At 36.2% G+C, this 17,071-nt stretch overlaps 1 protein-coding gene across 1 annotated transcript in view; it reads right to left on the bottom strand.

Annotated features, from left to right (window-relative positions):
• Positions 1–16,812, bottom strand: part of LOC128866435 (mucin-2) — a 189,991-nt gene extending 173,179 nt beyond the window's left edge. The window contains exon 1 of the mRNA XM_054107155.1: positions 16,016–16,812. The gene's annotated coding sequence lies outside the window, so the exon portion shown is untranslated. The remainder of the gene's footprint in view (positions 1–16,015) is intronic.
• Positions 16,813–17,071: the final 259 nt, after the last annotated feature.

Below are 17,071 nucleotides of genomic sequence, written 5' to 3'. Positions count from 1 at the left end.
AAAATTTCAAAAAATTTCAACTGGTTCTGTTGAAGAACAGAAAAAGGAGTTACTGACCAAAAACTGGACATTCAGTTGCGAATTTTGCTGCTGTAGCGTAAAATTTTGCTGAACAACATTCAATATCGATGTCTCACCGTTTTCAACAATTAGGTATTCATGAATCAATGGATTTTATATAAGGATTCACATTTGTATCCTTACAAAATTCAATTAGCACAAGAACTGAAGCGAACAGATCATTATCAATGCAATTTCGAGAATTGGTTCAACAGGATACACGCAATGCACAGGATGAATAATGACGATACAAATTTCCCGGTTATCTAAGTTAATTTCTTGTATTGGTGATGTAAACTGGCCACCTAGAACATCTGATCTAACTCTAGATCAGTGCTGTCCATCCCATAGATCAATTGATCACGCGTATTCTTACTCTCCATCGTTCAGTCGTTAGCAAACCAGCAACGAATAAACACCAAGTTTGTCCGCGACGCTTAGTGTATGCAATACAATGGCCTGTGAGAACTTTTTATGCTAGAAAATGCCTTTGGCGACTTGCAATGCCTTTTATGTTACAAGTCATTCAAAGGAGACTATAGATGTAATATCAAAAGGCATTTCGATTCCTCCCACAAAAATATACAAATTTTAGACAAAAAAGCTAGTCAGGGATTATATGAAGAAAAAAAGTTAGACTTTTAGAAACTTCAAAGGGTGGTTGGCTAAAGTTGAAAATGGGGAAGTTGTTAAGCAATCAAATATAAAAATTAAAGCTGAGCTATCATCCAAGATCAGCTTATATATTGCTAAACAAGGCCGGTCTTTTATAGATGGTGTTTTTGTTAAAAACATTTGTCTGCCACGAAAGTATTCATATTAAAGATTTTATTAGAGATATAATATAGATTTACAAGCCCAAATATATATAAGGAGTTACATAACGTTCCAAATTTTCTACTCCAATCCAATATTAATTTATTTTGGTTTAAATTTCCTACTGGGCTGCTCCCATTCTCTCGTTCCCACTTATGCACTCACATTTTTCTTTCTGGACAGCACTGCTCTAGATATAGACTACTTTTTGTTGCAGTCGAAAAGTAACGCCTATTTGAATAACCCCTCGAAGATTCCAGAGCTGAAACACAACATTCGGATCAAAATTGCTGAATTCCAATCCGATAATGTGCGAACGACTCCTACAAAATTTTAACTCTCGTATGACTGCTCATGGTTAATATTTAAATTGTTTAATTTTTCACATATAATTTCTAAGAGCCGCAATTTGAATAGTGAAACCTGAAATAATCTAAGTTTACAATTTTATTTTAAAACAACATCTAGGCACATCTTTCAAAGACCCTTTCTTTCCTGAAATTACTAGTGCCAAAGGCATTTCAAGTGTGGGAGTACTCCATATTTTAACTAAAGGGTGTCTTTTTAGCTATTATCTTTTTAAACAGCTGACTCACATTTCGTGATTTGTTTCACTGTCCAGCATCTTCAGTTTGGTCTATAATTTAACCATGAATCGTCTTACAAACGAACAACGCTTGCCAGTCATTGAATTTTATTATAAAAATGCGTGTTCTATTAAGAAAGTTTATCGCGCGCTTCTTCCATTTTATGGTCAGTTTAATCGACCCACTGAAGCGGCTATTCGACCTATTGTGACTAAATTTAGAACCAAATTTACATTATTGGACATCAAACCACCAACACGATTACGTAGAGTGCGAACTGAAGAAAATATCGCAGCTGTATCGGCCAGTGCCAATTTTCAATTCGTCGCCGTTCGCAGCAATTGGGCCTCTGTTACTCAACAATGTGGAAAATTTTGTGAAAGTATTTACGTGTGAAGCCTTTCAAAATACAGCTGGTGCAAGAATTGAAGTCGAACAACCTACCGCAACGCAGAATTTTTGGTGAATGGGCTCTTGGAAAGTTGGCCGAAGATTCACATTTTTATTGAAAAATTATGTTCAACGACGAAGCTCATTTTTGGATCAATGGGATTTTGGGATCAATATTATCATTGACAACATTGATAACAACAGCAGAATTGTCGATTTTGGAGTAAAGATCAGCCAGAAGAATTGCAAGAGCTACCAATGTATCAAGAAAAGGTCACAGTTTGGTGCGGTTTATGGGCTGGAGGTATCATTGGACCGCACTTCTTCAAAGATGCTGCGAATCGTAACGTAACTGTGAATGGTGAGCGCGACCGTGAAATGATATCCAACTTTTTTTTGCCCAAAATGCAAGAGCTTGACTTGCATGACATGTGGTTTCAGCAAGACGGTGCCACATGCCACACAGCACGCGTAACAATGCACCTGTTGAGAGGTGAGTTCGGTGAACATTTTATTTCACGTTCGAAACCTGTCAATTGGCCACCCAGATCGTGCGATATAACGCCTTTATATTATTTTTTGTGGGGCTATGGTAAAGCTCATGTCTATTCAGACAAGCCTACTTCAATTAACGTATTGGAAGACAACATTAATGCATTAATATGTGAGATACCGGCCGAAACATTGGAAAGAGTATGCCAAAATTGGACTAAGCGTATGGACCATTAGAAGCAAAGTCGCGGTCAACATTTGCATGAAATAATCTTCAAACATTAAATTATATGGACTGTACTATAAATTTAAATAAAAATTTCATGAATTTTTCTGAATTTTAAGTGTGTTTTTTTGAAACACTTTCCTATAGATCTTAAAAAATCACCCTTTAGTTTCTTTAAAAAATTTCTCATCTTCAATTAACGTTTATTTTTCAAGCAAAGTGCATATTCTTGGATATTCTTCTTTTCAGTTATTCTTAAAGTTCGATGAATTCTTTATATACTGATAGAAGAATATTTGTTTTGCCGATATCTCTAACTGGTCACTTTGGGGCTAATGCAATTCCAGTCCCGTTCGAGCTAGTGTAACTGGTTACACCAAATACCCGCTCTTCAATTGGTTATTCTTGGTCTGATTCTACGCTAGTCTCTCTTGAACTAGTATGGCCAATTCCACCAGCTTATCAGCTCATGAACTAAAAGGTAAGTATCTCTAATTTGTTATTTTGGCACTCGTTCAGTTCTAGTTTCCCTCCAACTACTATCATGTATTCCATAAAATACCAATTTCTAAACTCGAATGTGAGTAGCGCTGTCTATTTTGGAACTAGGGCGGTACTAGTCTTTCTAAAATACCAGCTCAGGAACTACAATGTTAGGTAAGTATATTGATTCTTCATTGCAAGGTATTGACATATACTGAGGTCCCACCATACATACTCACGGAAACGTCTTCTTGTACTTAATTTTATGTGTGCAGGAAATTAATTAAACTTAAGTTGGTTAATCTTACTAGCATTGAAGTCCACTTACTTTTCATAAAAACTAGGTATGCGCATATCTCTATATACATACATATCGACACACGTTCATCCATTCACATACATATAATAGGACTATGAATAAGTTCGTGCGGTTTTTTTTCGAAATTTGAAACTTTATTGACGTAAAATGGTTACAAATTTAATATTCAAAATATTGTCCATCGCTTACTACTACTTTTTCCCATCTTTCTGGCAATTCACGGATTCCCTTTGTGAAAAATTCGGTCGGTTTTGCCGCAATCCACGAATCGATCCATTTTTTGACTTCATCGTAATTACGGAAGTGCTGGTCAGCCAGGCCATGTTGCATCGATCGGAAGAGATAGTAATCGGATGGCGCAAGGTCTGGACTATACGGCGGGTGGGGTAGGACATCCCATTTGAGCGTTTCTAAGTATGTTTTGACCACTTGTGCAACATGTGGCCGAGCATTGTCATGTTGCAAAATAACTTTGTCGTGTCTATCGGCGTATTGCGGCCGTTTTTCTCGCAGTGCTCGGCTCAAACGCATCAATTGTCGTCGGTAGACATCCCCCGTAATCATTTCATTCGGTTTCAGTAGCTCATAATACACAACACCCAGCTGGTCCCACCAGATACACAGCATAACCTTCAGGCCATGAATATTCTGCGCCGACGTCGATGTTGAAGCATGGCCAGGGTATCCATACGTTGCCCGACGTTTTGGATTGTCGTAATGGACCCACTTTTCATCGCCAGTCACAATTCGATGCAAAAAACCCTTTCTTTTGTGCCGTTGAAGCAGTTGTTCGCATGCCATAAAACGGCGTTCAACGTCTCTTGGCTTCAATTCATACGGCACCCACTGGCCTACCTTTCGGATCATTCCCATGGCTTTTAAACGTTTGGAAATGGTTGATTGATCAACTCCCAAAGTTTTTGCAACCTCTTCTTGCGTTTGAGCCGGATCTTGATCGAGCAATTCCTCCAATTCGGTATCCATGAACTTTGGCGGCGCACCCTCGCGTTCTTCGTCTTCCAAGCCAAAATCACCACTTTTAAAGCGTGCAAACCACTTCTGGCACGTTCGCTCAGATAGAGCATGCTCACCATAAACTTCCACCAAGATATGATGACTTTCGGCTGCTTTTTTCTTCATATTAAAATAATGAAGAAGAATTCCCCGCAAAAACACATTATTTGGCACGAAATTCGACATTTTCAAGTGTGGTAAAAATATTGTTGTTTACGCTTCAAATAAAAAACTTATACTGACGTTTGTGCCTTACGACAGTAGCTCTCCAATGAATGTTTGGAAATGTGGATCGATGGAATAATAATCAAGTTACGCCATCTGTTGTAAAACCGAAACGAACTTATTCATAGTCCTATTATATAGATCATAAGTGTATATTGCCACAATTTAATGTGCTACTTGCAACTGTACTAAAAGCAGAGTAGTTAGTACATATTTCTAGCAGTACGTCGTTATTCTACGTTTATTGGTAAATAGTAACGAGTACTCAATCAAAGGCGAAATCCGGTAAAAGCGGCAGAACAAATAGACATTAACACAGATAGCAGTAGAACAGATGGAAGATGTGCATTCATACAGGTGAAGAATGTAGAATTCGTTCGTCTTCGCGCGCGTGCATAGATGTGTATATGGCCTCAGTGAAGTGAAAATACTATTTAGTTGAAGATCGTAAAGATCGTAAAGAATACAGCAAAGCATGTAATGAATTGTTGTTTTTTTTCGTTATCTTACCCAGGCCGATGGCATTAGAACGCAATGGAGTTTCATAGCATCATTGTGTCTTCTCAATGTTAGGCAGCTTTGCTGCGCAAGTATGTACGAGTTTGTATGTGTGTGTGTGTAGATGTTGCAATTGCAGATTCTTGTTATTGATTTTTGTTGCTGGCATTCACTCACTCATGCATTGCCAACTTCTTAAAGCAATAATTAAAAGGATTTCTAGGAATGATGCTGCTCATAAAATACACATTCAAACAAACATATAAGAATTTCTACGCATTTGTCCAATTCATTGTTGGGCCTCGTGTTTTTATGAAATTGCTCTACACTTATTGCGAGTTAATAGAATGATAGAGTTATGTATAGCAGAAAGCGAACGAAAAAACTGGCGAAACAATACTGAAGCTGCACAAATGAGGTTGGCTGATTGAAAAAGACACTCGTAAAAGAAAAAGAAAAAGAACAAAAAATGGATATGGGAGAAAGAGCAAATCGAAAGATGGGGCAAACGTTTAGTCAAGAAATCCATCTATGGAAAAACTGAAGACTCATTTTTGTTTAGCTAGTTTTCTATTTTCTAATACTTCTTTCAAATTCATATATGTAGGTAAGTAATATACGTGTGCATGTGTGTGCGTTTTCTTCAAGTCACCATTATCTGGCTTTTAGCTTCGCTCCATTGACACTATTTAACTGTGTACGTGCTTGTGCGTATGTGTGTAAGTAATAAATACGTTTTCATGTCAATTATTTTCAAAGTGGAATAAGAGCATTCTAGAAGGAAAAAATACAATTAACAGCAGAAAATAAACAACGGCTGCAGCATTCACTAAGCAAAAATCGTACTTTAATACGCCAATTCATACCAAATTACTTGTTCATTTTATTCTTTGGTTTATTTGTGCTCATTTTCTTCTTGCAAACATAACTAGTTATGTGCTGCAAACAATGGCATACGCAAAACAGCCAGCAAGCGAGCAAGCTAGAACAGCTAGAACAGCATGCATCAACGATTGTGCATTGCAGCTCAAGTCAAAGTGGCAAAGGCAGAATTGGTAGGGGAAGAAGCGGTAGAGGAGGTGGTAGTGCCAGTGTCCAAGAACAAGCTCAGCAAATACCCGGCTTGAAAAGACTACACATATGCTACTGTGCAAGCACGGCAACAACAGTACACAAACAACAACAACATCAACAAAAAGAATTCTCAAACCACAAGACCAACTACACCCATCACTGGTGGTGACTTCACTGCTAACTTCTGCTACTGGAGTCGCTGCCGGTGCGCTGCTGCTGGTATTTGCTAAAACTGGCCGCGTTTAACAGATTTACAAGTGAAAGAAGAATGAAATGAAAACTTGTCTTTAATTAAAACATTCAACAGGAAAAATGAAAAGCGTAAGGGGCCAACAACAACTGCTGCAGCAATGACAAGAATTGTGGCACAAAAGAGGAAGCACAAAAATGCGCGTGAAAAAGGAAGAAAAATAGCGAACTTTTTTATGGCAAAAATTAGCTGCAGAAGTCGATTGTGCTAGAGAATGTGAATCAAATTCACACACGGGTCAGCAAAAGACGTAATAAACCGTTAATGTTTGTGCAAATTGAGGAAGTGAAAAGGCTACTGAGATAAAAGCAGCAATAAATTCAAGAACATTTTCCTTAAATTACTTCTTCTTCTCCCTAATTGGCGCGATAACCGTTTACGTGATTTTGGTCGAGTTTAACAAAGCGCACAAGTCGTTTCTTTCTCGTATTAACCAGCGCCAATTGGACACAACAAGTAAAGCCAAGTCCTTGATGAAGTCCAAAGAGGCCTTCCTCTTGCTCTGCTACCACCAGCTGGTACCGCATCGAATACTTTCAAAGCCGGAGCGTTTGTATCCATTCGGACGCCATGACCCAGCCAACGAAGCCGCTGGATCCTTATTCGCTGCGCTATGTCTATGTCGCCGTAAAGCTCATACAGCTCATCGTTCCATCGTCTGCGATATTCGCCGTTACGGTCCAAAAACCTTACGCAGAATCTTTCTCTCGAACACTCCAAGCGTCGCTTCATCGGATGTTGTCATCGTCCACGCTTCTGCGCCATACGTTAGGACGGGCATGATGAGAGCCTTGTAGAGTGTATGTTTTGTTGGTCGAGAGAGGACTTTACTACTCAGTTGCCTACTTAGTCCAAAGTAGCACTTGTTGGTAAGAGAGATTCTAAGTTGGATTTCAAGGCTGACATTGTTAGCGGTGTTAATGCTGGTTCCTAAGTACGCGAAGTCTTTTACAACCTCAAAACTATAACTGTCAACGGTGACATGGGTGCCGATACGCGAGTACGCCGACTGTTTGTGTGAAGACAGGAGGTACTTCGTTTTGTCCTCGTTCACCACCAGTCCCCATTCGCTTTGCCTCTTTATCCAGTTTGGAGAATGCAGAACTAACAGCGCGGTTGTTAAGGCCGATGATGTCAATATCTTCGGCATACACCAACAATTGTACGCTCTTATAAAAAATTGTGCCTGAGAAATTAAGTTCTGCGGCTCGTACGATGCTCTCCAACATCAGGTCACACGACAGCAAGTCACCCTGTCTGAAACCTCATTTGGTATCAAACGGCTCGGAGAGGTCATTCCCAATTCTGATGGCGCTGCTGGTGTTGAGCAACGTCATCTTGCATAGCCGTATTAGTTTCGTGGGGATACCAAATTCAGACATCGCGGCATACAAGTAACTCCTTTCCGTACTGTCGAATGCAACTTTGAAATCGACGAAAAGATGGTGTGTGTCGATTTTCCTTTCATGGGTATTTTCCCAGATTTGGCGTATTGTGAATATTTGGTCGATGGTAGACTTTTCAGGTATAAATCCACACTGATAAGGTCCGATCAGTTGGTTGACGGTGGGCTTCAGTCTTTCACACAATACGCTCGCTAGAACCTTATAGGTGATATTTAGAAGACTAATCCCACGGTAATTGGCACATATTGCAGGATCCCCTTCATATGGATTGGGCAGAGCACAAGCCACCGAACTTTCTGGTAGAATTCTCGGGCGTTGTTCCTATTGGCCAGCATCTCAAGCTCCTCGCACTCACGTATTTCGGCTTCTCGTTTCTTCTGTCGAATAATACGTCTCTCTTCCTTATTTAGCTCTCTGTTGCGATCCCACATGGCTCACGTTGCGCCCGATCACAGCTTGGCTCTATAGGGGGCATCCTTTCTTTCTGCGGCAGCATGACATTCCTCGTCGTACCAATTGTTTTTTCGGGCTCGCCGGAATCCGATTTCTTCTTCGGCGGCGGTACGTAGAGAACGAGAAATGTTGCTCCATTGCTCATGCATGCCGGTTTGTTGGGCAGTGCTCTCTGAGAGCAGGAGTGAGAGTCGAGTGGCGAATCTTCTGGCTGTCTGTTGTGATTGCAGCTTTTCGATATCGAACATTCTTTGCGTAGGTAGATGCACGTTTTTTGCTGCACAGAGGTGTATGCGCAGTTTGGCTGCAACAAAGTAATGATGCGAGTCGTTATTGGGTCCTCGTACGCACATCATCGCGTTTTTCGATCAGGGGACAGCCAGGTAGCTTGGTGGATATTTTTATGCTGGAATCTGGTGCTGCAGACTACCATGTTTCGAGCCCCGGTGAAGTCGATCAGCCTCTATCCGTTACCGGATGTTTTGTTGTGCAGGCTGAATTTTCCGGTGGCAAGGAGAACGCCCTTTCAATTTTTGGCCACATACTTTTTAATAAATTTTCTGCGTTGTGCGAGTTACTGTAAACCACATTGTTTGTGGATTTTTCAAAAGAATTTATGCAGCTATTAGAACTAATTGCTAAAAATTTGGAAGTCAAAAACTAAACAAACTCACAAAAATTATTTAAATAGCAATATAAACCAAGTTTGACTTAATTGAGAAATGCCCGAAAAACTTCGAAAACTGAAGCCAACATTAACTTCAAGTTGAAACATACATACGAGTGCAAAAAAAAAATGAGCTGCGGTCATTAATTCATAACCAAAACTTCCTCATTCATATTTATCTGTAGAGGGTTGCTGACGAAGTGCGCTAACAAAACAATAGACACGTAAGTGTTGCTGCCATTGTACTTAAGAGTGTAATACATACCTACTTACTTTTCTGGAGAATGCTGCTAAAGTGACAGCCCACGGGCTAATATGAACGGAGGTTATCGATTCCTAGTCAAGTGTTCTAAGTATTTTGGACGTGGTCTTCAAGTTTTCTTGGCTTAGTTGTAGGCCTGATATAAGAGGAAGTAAACTGAAAATATTTCAACTCTAGCGTGGGATATTTGCTCCCCGGTGTCCTTATCACCGTAATCTCATAGCGTGAAAGTTGAATACAATTGCTGCACAATTACAGTTCAGTTCAGGTCTTCGGACAAGGAACTTATCTGACCAATATTATATCAGGAGCGTCATTTATTTCACATGAAAGCTCAAATTACACGGAAAATGAACTTAAAAAACATTTGCCATTTCACAAGAGGAACAGGATGAAATCAAGCTCAACCCCATTCTTGTGTCAGACAAAAGCTCATTTAGTCCTAAACGGCCATGAAAGTAAGCAAAGTCGTCGAAAATTGACTTACTCTAACCCACAAAATGTATGAAATGTATTTGCACGCTGCTCGAGTCACAATGTGGCATGCAGTTACATCAAACCCTCTACGAGCCATACTTTTTTGCCGAAAACGGCTGCACTGCATTAGTCATTGGAGAGCGGTATTTAAGCGCACAACAGAATTTAGGCTTGTTATTGGCAGAGTTTCTACTATGAAATGGCACTTTTAGTTTACCTCCCTTACCTCTAAACCTGATTAAACTATTAAGACTATTACAAACAGAAGTTCACTTAACCAAACCTTCAAATCTTAATGATTTACAATAATATACTCTATAAATAATTTGGGTGATTTCAACTTCAACTGCGCGGAAAGTTATATATAATTTTATGGCGATATTCCACAAATACGTCGCTCAGCATGGGGGAAATTCAACGCACTTTAGACCGAATTTTCTTTTTTCTCGCACATTTAGACTTGGATTTTGCATATAAATTCATTACTCATCAGCCAATAAAAATAAACCAAAGGTAAGTGAAAAAAGTTGTCTGGAAAACAAATCAATCATTCAAATTCCATATATGTGTTAAAAAAATTAAAAGTTAAAAAGAAAATTATTCTCACAAACTTATGTATTTTCTTTAGGATCTACATATAATTTATTTGGCGGCCAATTTCATGACGCCATTCTCAAATTTCAGTAAAGGCATGCTGTTAATCTCGAAGCGAACATTATGATATTTCCTTGAAGATTTTGTTACAAAAGGGTTATTTCAAACGCGAAAAAATCGCGAATTTTGGCTCCATCAAAATGACTATACCAATTTAGAAAATAGTAGACTCTAGAGAATAGAAAACATCTTATGGCAAAGTTTATTTGTGGATACTTTGAACTTAAGAAAAATGAATTATGAATTAGGAAAAGCAATTCGAATTCATCAGTCACCCTGTATGTAATTGCATATAAACATACGGATGTATGTAAGTACGCTCGTATTTCTATTTTTATCGTTTTATACATTTGTTAGCACTGTTCCGCCGTAAAGATTTTTATGAAGTAAGCACATCCGTTCCGCTCAATGTCGGCCACTCTAGTTTGCCCGCCTGCAGGCTGCCACCCCCTTCTTCAATTAAAGAGTGTTTATTTAGAAAGCTCTTGCAGTACATATTTGCTAAATCCCCACCCGATTTTCAGTTGGTGTGCGGAAAAGATTTTACACAAGAAATGACAGAATAGAAATGGTAAAGGAAATATATGTGTAAGTATGTGTATGATCTTATACTTATACATATATAAAACACAGACAAGGAACGAAAAACATCATTAAAAGAAATAAGAAAAATGTTGTACTAAAAACAGGGGAAAAATATGCAGTGGCAGCACCTGGCTGGTGCCTAAGTGGAAGTATTGACAATACTAATTGGCTGCTCCTTACTGGCTCCTACGCAGGCGTCTGGCAATGAAAACTCTATGAGGTTTTTTCATTTCTTAAAATCACTCCATTCGTATTGATTTGCTGGGTGTAACTGCAACTGCTTTGATTAAACTAAAATTATTGGCGGCAATTGGCCTCTATGTATTCACGAATACTTCTTTTAATATGTTGTTGTTGCAAAACTTTGTTCGGTACACAACTGACGTGCACGGCGTCGACGCAAAAAGGTTGGTGTAAGGAGATTCAGTATCAGGCAGAATTTTATATACTATTTGGTTTTAGTGATGCTTATTTTTTCTTATAAAAAATGGATCATATTTTTTGGGACTTTTGGTTTGAAATTCTGGTACATCCTTGTTTCGATACAAACATATTGTAGTAATTTTCTGTAACTAGATTTTTCTAATAGCGGTCGCCCCTCGGCAGACAATGGCAAATTTCCGAGTGTATTTCTGCCATGAAAAATATCCTCATAAAAATATCTGCCGTTCGGATTCGGCTTGGAACTGTAGGTCCCTCCATTTGTGGAAGAACATCAAGACGCACACCACAAGTAGGAGGAGGAGCTCGGCCAAACACCCAAAAAGGGTGTACGCGCCAATTACTATATACAGTAGATTCTGTTTTTATGGGGTATATATGGACGTTCCGCAAGAAACAGCATAAAAAAAAAACAGCATAAAAAAAGCTACCAGTTCTATAGTAAAACTATAGATACGTTTCAAAAGTGCTAAGAACTGCATGAATCTGAAATAATTAAATAAAATCGCATGAGCAAAAAATTGTATTTTTGAAAATTATATCTTTATTAAGGAAACGTCAGAATCGAAAAATAAATTTACATCGTCAGAAATGGAATCAGACGATACCCGAATGTTGCGCATTCGTTTAGGATTTGGCGTAAAATCACTTCCATCACTTAAGGAAATGTACACGTCTGATCTGGACGTGCCCAAAACTTTTCTGTGATTTCCTAGGCTAACAAATATATCAGATCAGCCCATAAGTTCGTGCGTTTTTTAAAGGTGGTTTTAAAATTAATAAAATAGATGTTTTAAGTATTTATTAATCAATAATATATTTTCCTTCATTATTTACAATGTCTTTCCAACGTTTAGGCAAATTTTTAATTCTCTGCTCAAAAAATTGTTCGTTCTAGGAGCCAAAATACGCTTCGATATCCCTTTTCATAGCTTCTTCTGAGGAGTAGTTCTTGTTACTCATATGGGATTGAAGTCCACGGAAAAGGTGATAATAACAGGGTGCAATATCCGGAGAGTATGGTGGATGTGGCATTAGCTCCCATCCGAGCTCGTTCAGCTTGCCTAATGTTTGCTTTGCGGTATGAGGTCTTGCGTTGTCGCGGTGAAACAAAACTTTGCGTCTATTCACTAAAGACGGTCGATTCTTTTTAAGTGCCTCATTCAGGTTTGATAGCTGCTGGGAATAATAATCAGCAGTTATCGTCTTTTTTGTATGCATCGTACAAAAGTGAAATTATGGGTAAAATGCGCACGAACTTATGGACTGACCGATATTTCTATAAAAAAGCACCGTGAAGTGACCATTAATTAGAAAGTCAGTTTAAAGGTTGGAATTCTGATTTCTACTTCAAGGCAAAGTTTTGCATGTGCGCAAATCCTAGTTTTTATTTAGCTTTCATGAAATTTGAATATTATTAACTATATTTAAAGCAATTTCTATGAAACAATTTTATGGGATTTTTTATACTTCACATTTTTTAAGTGCATATAAAAAAATTATAGGAAATATTATTATATGAAACCTGGTCTACCAAAAGGTACCTTACGTGCGAAAACAAGTTTTCGAGAAAACAGCAGTTAAAGTTTAAACTTTTAAAAATCCTTATAACTTTTTTAAATATTAATATTTTTCAATCCGGTTTGGCTTATTTTCTTCAGCATAGATCACAGTATCAATAAAATCAAAGAAGCAGTGAAAAACATTTTTTGTATACATATATAAATGAATAAGAAAAAGTTAATGCAAATCGCAGAAATCGTTTTAAAAAATAAGTTAGCTTTTGTATTTTCGTATTTGTACTTTTCTTTTTTTTTACTTTTAACAAACTTTTAAACAAATTATGACTTTCTGGCTTTCAAAATTTTAAAGAGCCTTCCACACACTATTCGAATCAACAAAAAGTGAAAAATGATTTTTTGTCACGTAAGGTACCTTTTCATAGACCACGTCAAATATGTTTTTGTAATGTTCTCTCTCTCTCATTATCATCTTTATCGGACTGAAATATTAGCCAATTTGGATTAGATTTTTTGGAGATTTTACTCTTAAGTGGTTCTAAATTTGTATAAAAAAATTATTCCAGTTGCTTTAATTACCTATTTCTCCTCATTAAGTGTGTGTTTATTTTATAAAATATGTATGCTCTTTATTGACCTAAACATTATCTAATACAATTCAAAAATTTTATGCGCTTTTCCATATTTTTCAAGTCTTGAAATGAGTAGATATTAAACTTTTAAAATGGGTTTATGAAAAAATATTTTATAAAATCTCATCTTGGCTTAATATCCCTTACTTATCCTTATTAAATACGAATTTTTATTTGACAAATATCTGCATATTTTAACTAAAATTTTCTCAAAAGTGTGTTCTACTTAAATCTGTTTCAAATTTATAGTTAAAAATTTTTGCAAATATTTTTCAAGTTTTTTAAATTTTATTTTATTACATATTAACTTAAATCGACTTACATAAATATTATCGAATTGGTGATTAAAATTTTCTGAGTAGATAAAAAAAGGGTAATGCATATATTTTTAAATGGTTTTATTGTTCGTTTTCTCTTAATATGATCTTTACTTGCTGGAAATATTATCCAGTAAGAACTACAATAGTAAATTTATGTAAATGATGGAAGTTATAAATTTACTGTAATCTTTAATATCAAATAAATTTAAGTCCTTACTTTTAAATAAATTTATAGATTTCTATGGTTCTGGATTTATTGAGGCTTAAAGATTCATTTATAATTTTTTTGGATAAGTTCGCAATCGTTTCCTATTTAAAGGACATTTCAGTGAAGAAAATTATAAATTTATATAAATTTCAAACTTCAAATAAATTTAAATATTCAATTTGAAATAAATTAACTTAAATGAATACAGATTTTACTAAATATTCAATTTTTAGTTATTGATTTATTAAGGGGTTACATGGGTTTCGTCGGGTAAAACAAGGCCTATTTTCAATATTTTTTTTTTCTATGAAAAAAATTATTTATTTAATTCAAACTTTTTTCTGTCTTATAGATACATATTTAAAGAATAATATCTGAAATTTTCAACAAAAAAAAATGAAAACTCCTCCATTGTGACGTCATTTCCGGTGACCCCTCGAAAAAAAGGTGCGTCCGCGTTGTCAGCATAACTCCTGACAGACTCATCAAAAATGAAAAAACAAAAAAAATTAGTGCTTTAGTTAAGACCATAAACTCGTGCTTGAACGAAGGAAAGAAAAAAAAGTAAAAATTGGAATTTTGGCAAACATTTTTCCAAAAAAATGAAAATTTCGGTAAAATTCGCTTGACATTTTGTTTTTTTTTAAATAGTTGTAATTGAAAAAAAAACAAAATCCTTGGTTGAAGCACGAGTAAATTGTGTTTCGAACACCTGTGAAATTTCATCAAGATCGGTTGAGTAGTTTTCGAGAACATTTGACAACCGACTTTGAAAACACGGTTCCGAGAAAAACGCGTTTAAAGTTTTGAGTAACAATAAAAGTGGCTTGGAGCGCACACATTCCAAAGGCTGTATCTCTGAATTTATTATTCGGATCGACTTGAAAATTTAGGATAATATTCCTGAGATATTGTAGAAATTAATAACCCAAAAAAATAAATCGATTTTTTGAACCAATGAAACCCATGTAACCGCTTAAATTATAAGTTCAGCCATCATGTTTTTTATTTATTTTTTGTAGATTTAAATATCCATAAAAAAATGTAAATAAAAACAAATTTATTTAAATCCTTGATTGCAAAAATAAAAAATGTTGAGTATTAAAAAAATGTATATGATTTTCTGGTTCTTAATTTTTTGAATCATTCGTGTTTTTTTTAACTCTTTTAAATAAATATTTTCCAGAGAAAAAGTTATAAATTTTTTAAGGCTTAAAATGTCCCACAAACGAAGTGCCACAAACCTCAATCCAACTATCCTCCATTATCATTCAATCAAAAGCAAAAAATAAAGAAGTAAAAAGCAATAAAAAATAGCATTCGCGATTTAGCAGCCAGATGTTTGACAAACAAGAAATTCAATATTTGAAAATTTAAAAATTTAAAAATCATGAAAGCCTTAATCGCTTAGCACCTAAACATGAAAATTGAAATGCGGCTAAGAATTTAGTTGATATTTCATCACAATTCTAAAACATTTTGATTCGGTATTTCACCAATTTATTCCCCTCAGCTTTCTGTTAAAATTTATTTAATTTGTATATTTTTTATTTTTATGCCAACAATTTGCAACATATTACTGCTGCATTTATTAGCTTTAGATATTTGAAGAGAGAATTACTTAAATATTATTTTAGATTAACATTTTTAGTTGTTATCCTTTTCAAATCCATCGGCAAATATTTTTGTTGCAATATGCTGGCGGTAACAATAACAAAGAATAAAACCCGTATAAAGTCAACATTGCGCCACCAACAAGCTGCTTAGTTGTGGTTGTTGTTCTTGTTTTTGCAGTTATTGCAGTTATATGTAGTTATTTTTGTTTGCTCTGCTACAGCAGCTGCTGTAATTGCATTGTTGGCATAGCAAATTTTCAATACTCTAACAAACTGCAATGGCAAAGGGACGAAGACGCACGAGTACGTGAGTAGAAATGTAGCCTTCAGCAAAACTCACCTGTTGCTCTGTTGGCCGTAGTGCCTCTGCTTGTGTATTTCAAAGCTGTATCAAATTTTTGCTCTTGTTTTTCTGTTGCTTTCATAGGAAAACAGCATCCACAGAGTACACTTTGGAATTTGTCTTTCGCTTCAAGTTTATCGTTGCATATAATTTTTTTGTTTTTTCTTGTGTTTATTTAATTTTATCTTTTAGTTTTTTCTTTTAGTTTGCTATTGAGAATTTTTCTCGAAATGTGCTTAGCATAAGCTAGGCGGCCGTAGTCGACGTAGTTGGCTAGTTTCCGCGCTGTGACGGGCGAGTACTCGTATGCGCGGCGGCAAGGATAACGAAGAAAACAGAAATTTGTAAATAAGTACAGCGAGTTATTTATTTTTCTGTACGTCAACAAACTAGTTAGTCACTTGGATTATTGCTTTTTATTTTATTTTCTTGTGTTTTTTGTAGTTTTGCCTTCAATTCAATTATGATAAAACATTTTTTTGTTTAGAAAAAAACCATTTTCCCCGTTTCGGGTTTTCTATCAATGTATGTGCCGTTATTCACACAAATTATTTGTTTATATTTCTTGTTCGTGAAATTAATTTTTTCTTCGAAATTTTATTCTATCTTTGTTTTTTTTTTTAATTTACACAAAAAATAATTTTTTCAACCTCTCTTTGAACACTTTGATAAGCAGCGAAAACTTCAAGTTCGATTAATTGCCAGCAGTGTAATATCCTTGCGTTTTGGGTTAGCTGCACTTAATTATCACTTGCAGATGCCGCATTTTCCGTGGACAAGCACCAAACGCTTTCAGCGAATAAGACAAACTGATTCATGTGGTTCGTTTGGCTTAAAAGACTTTTAACCACATTAAAGTTGATTCGTAGACATGCAACGGACCAAGACGCTGGCGCCGACGTCGTATTTAAGCAGCAAAAACCAAACAGCCACAACGGCAAAGACGATCAACAACGGCCTACAACAATTGCTGCGGTTTGGACTTGGACTCTTCTATAAGACACTATCTTTTACAGCTAGCGAGTCAAGTTAGTACATTTGTATGTATGTGTT

This window comes from Anastrepha ludens, chromosome 6 (genome assembly GCF_028408465.1).
Source record: "Anastrepha ludens isolate Willacy chromosome 6, idAnaLude1.1, whole genome shotgun sequence".
In the NCBI taxonomy this organism is placed as follows: domain Eukaryota; kingdom Metazoa; phylum Arthropoda; class Insecta; order Diptera; family Tephritidae; genus Anastrepha; species Anastrepha ludens.
The sequence above is the reverse complement of the archived record's forward strand: the minus strand, read 5'-3'. Positions and strand labels throughout refer to the sequence as shown.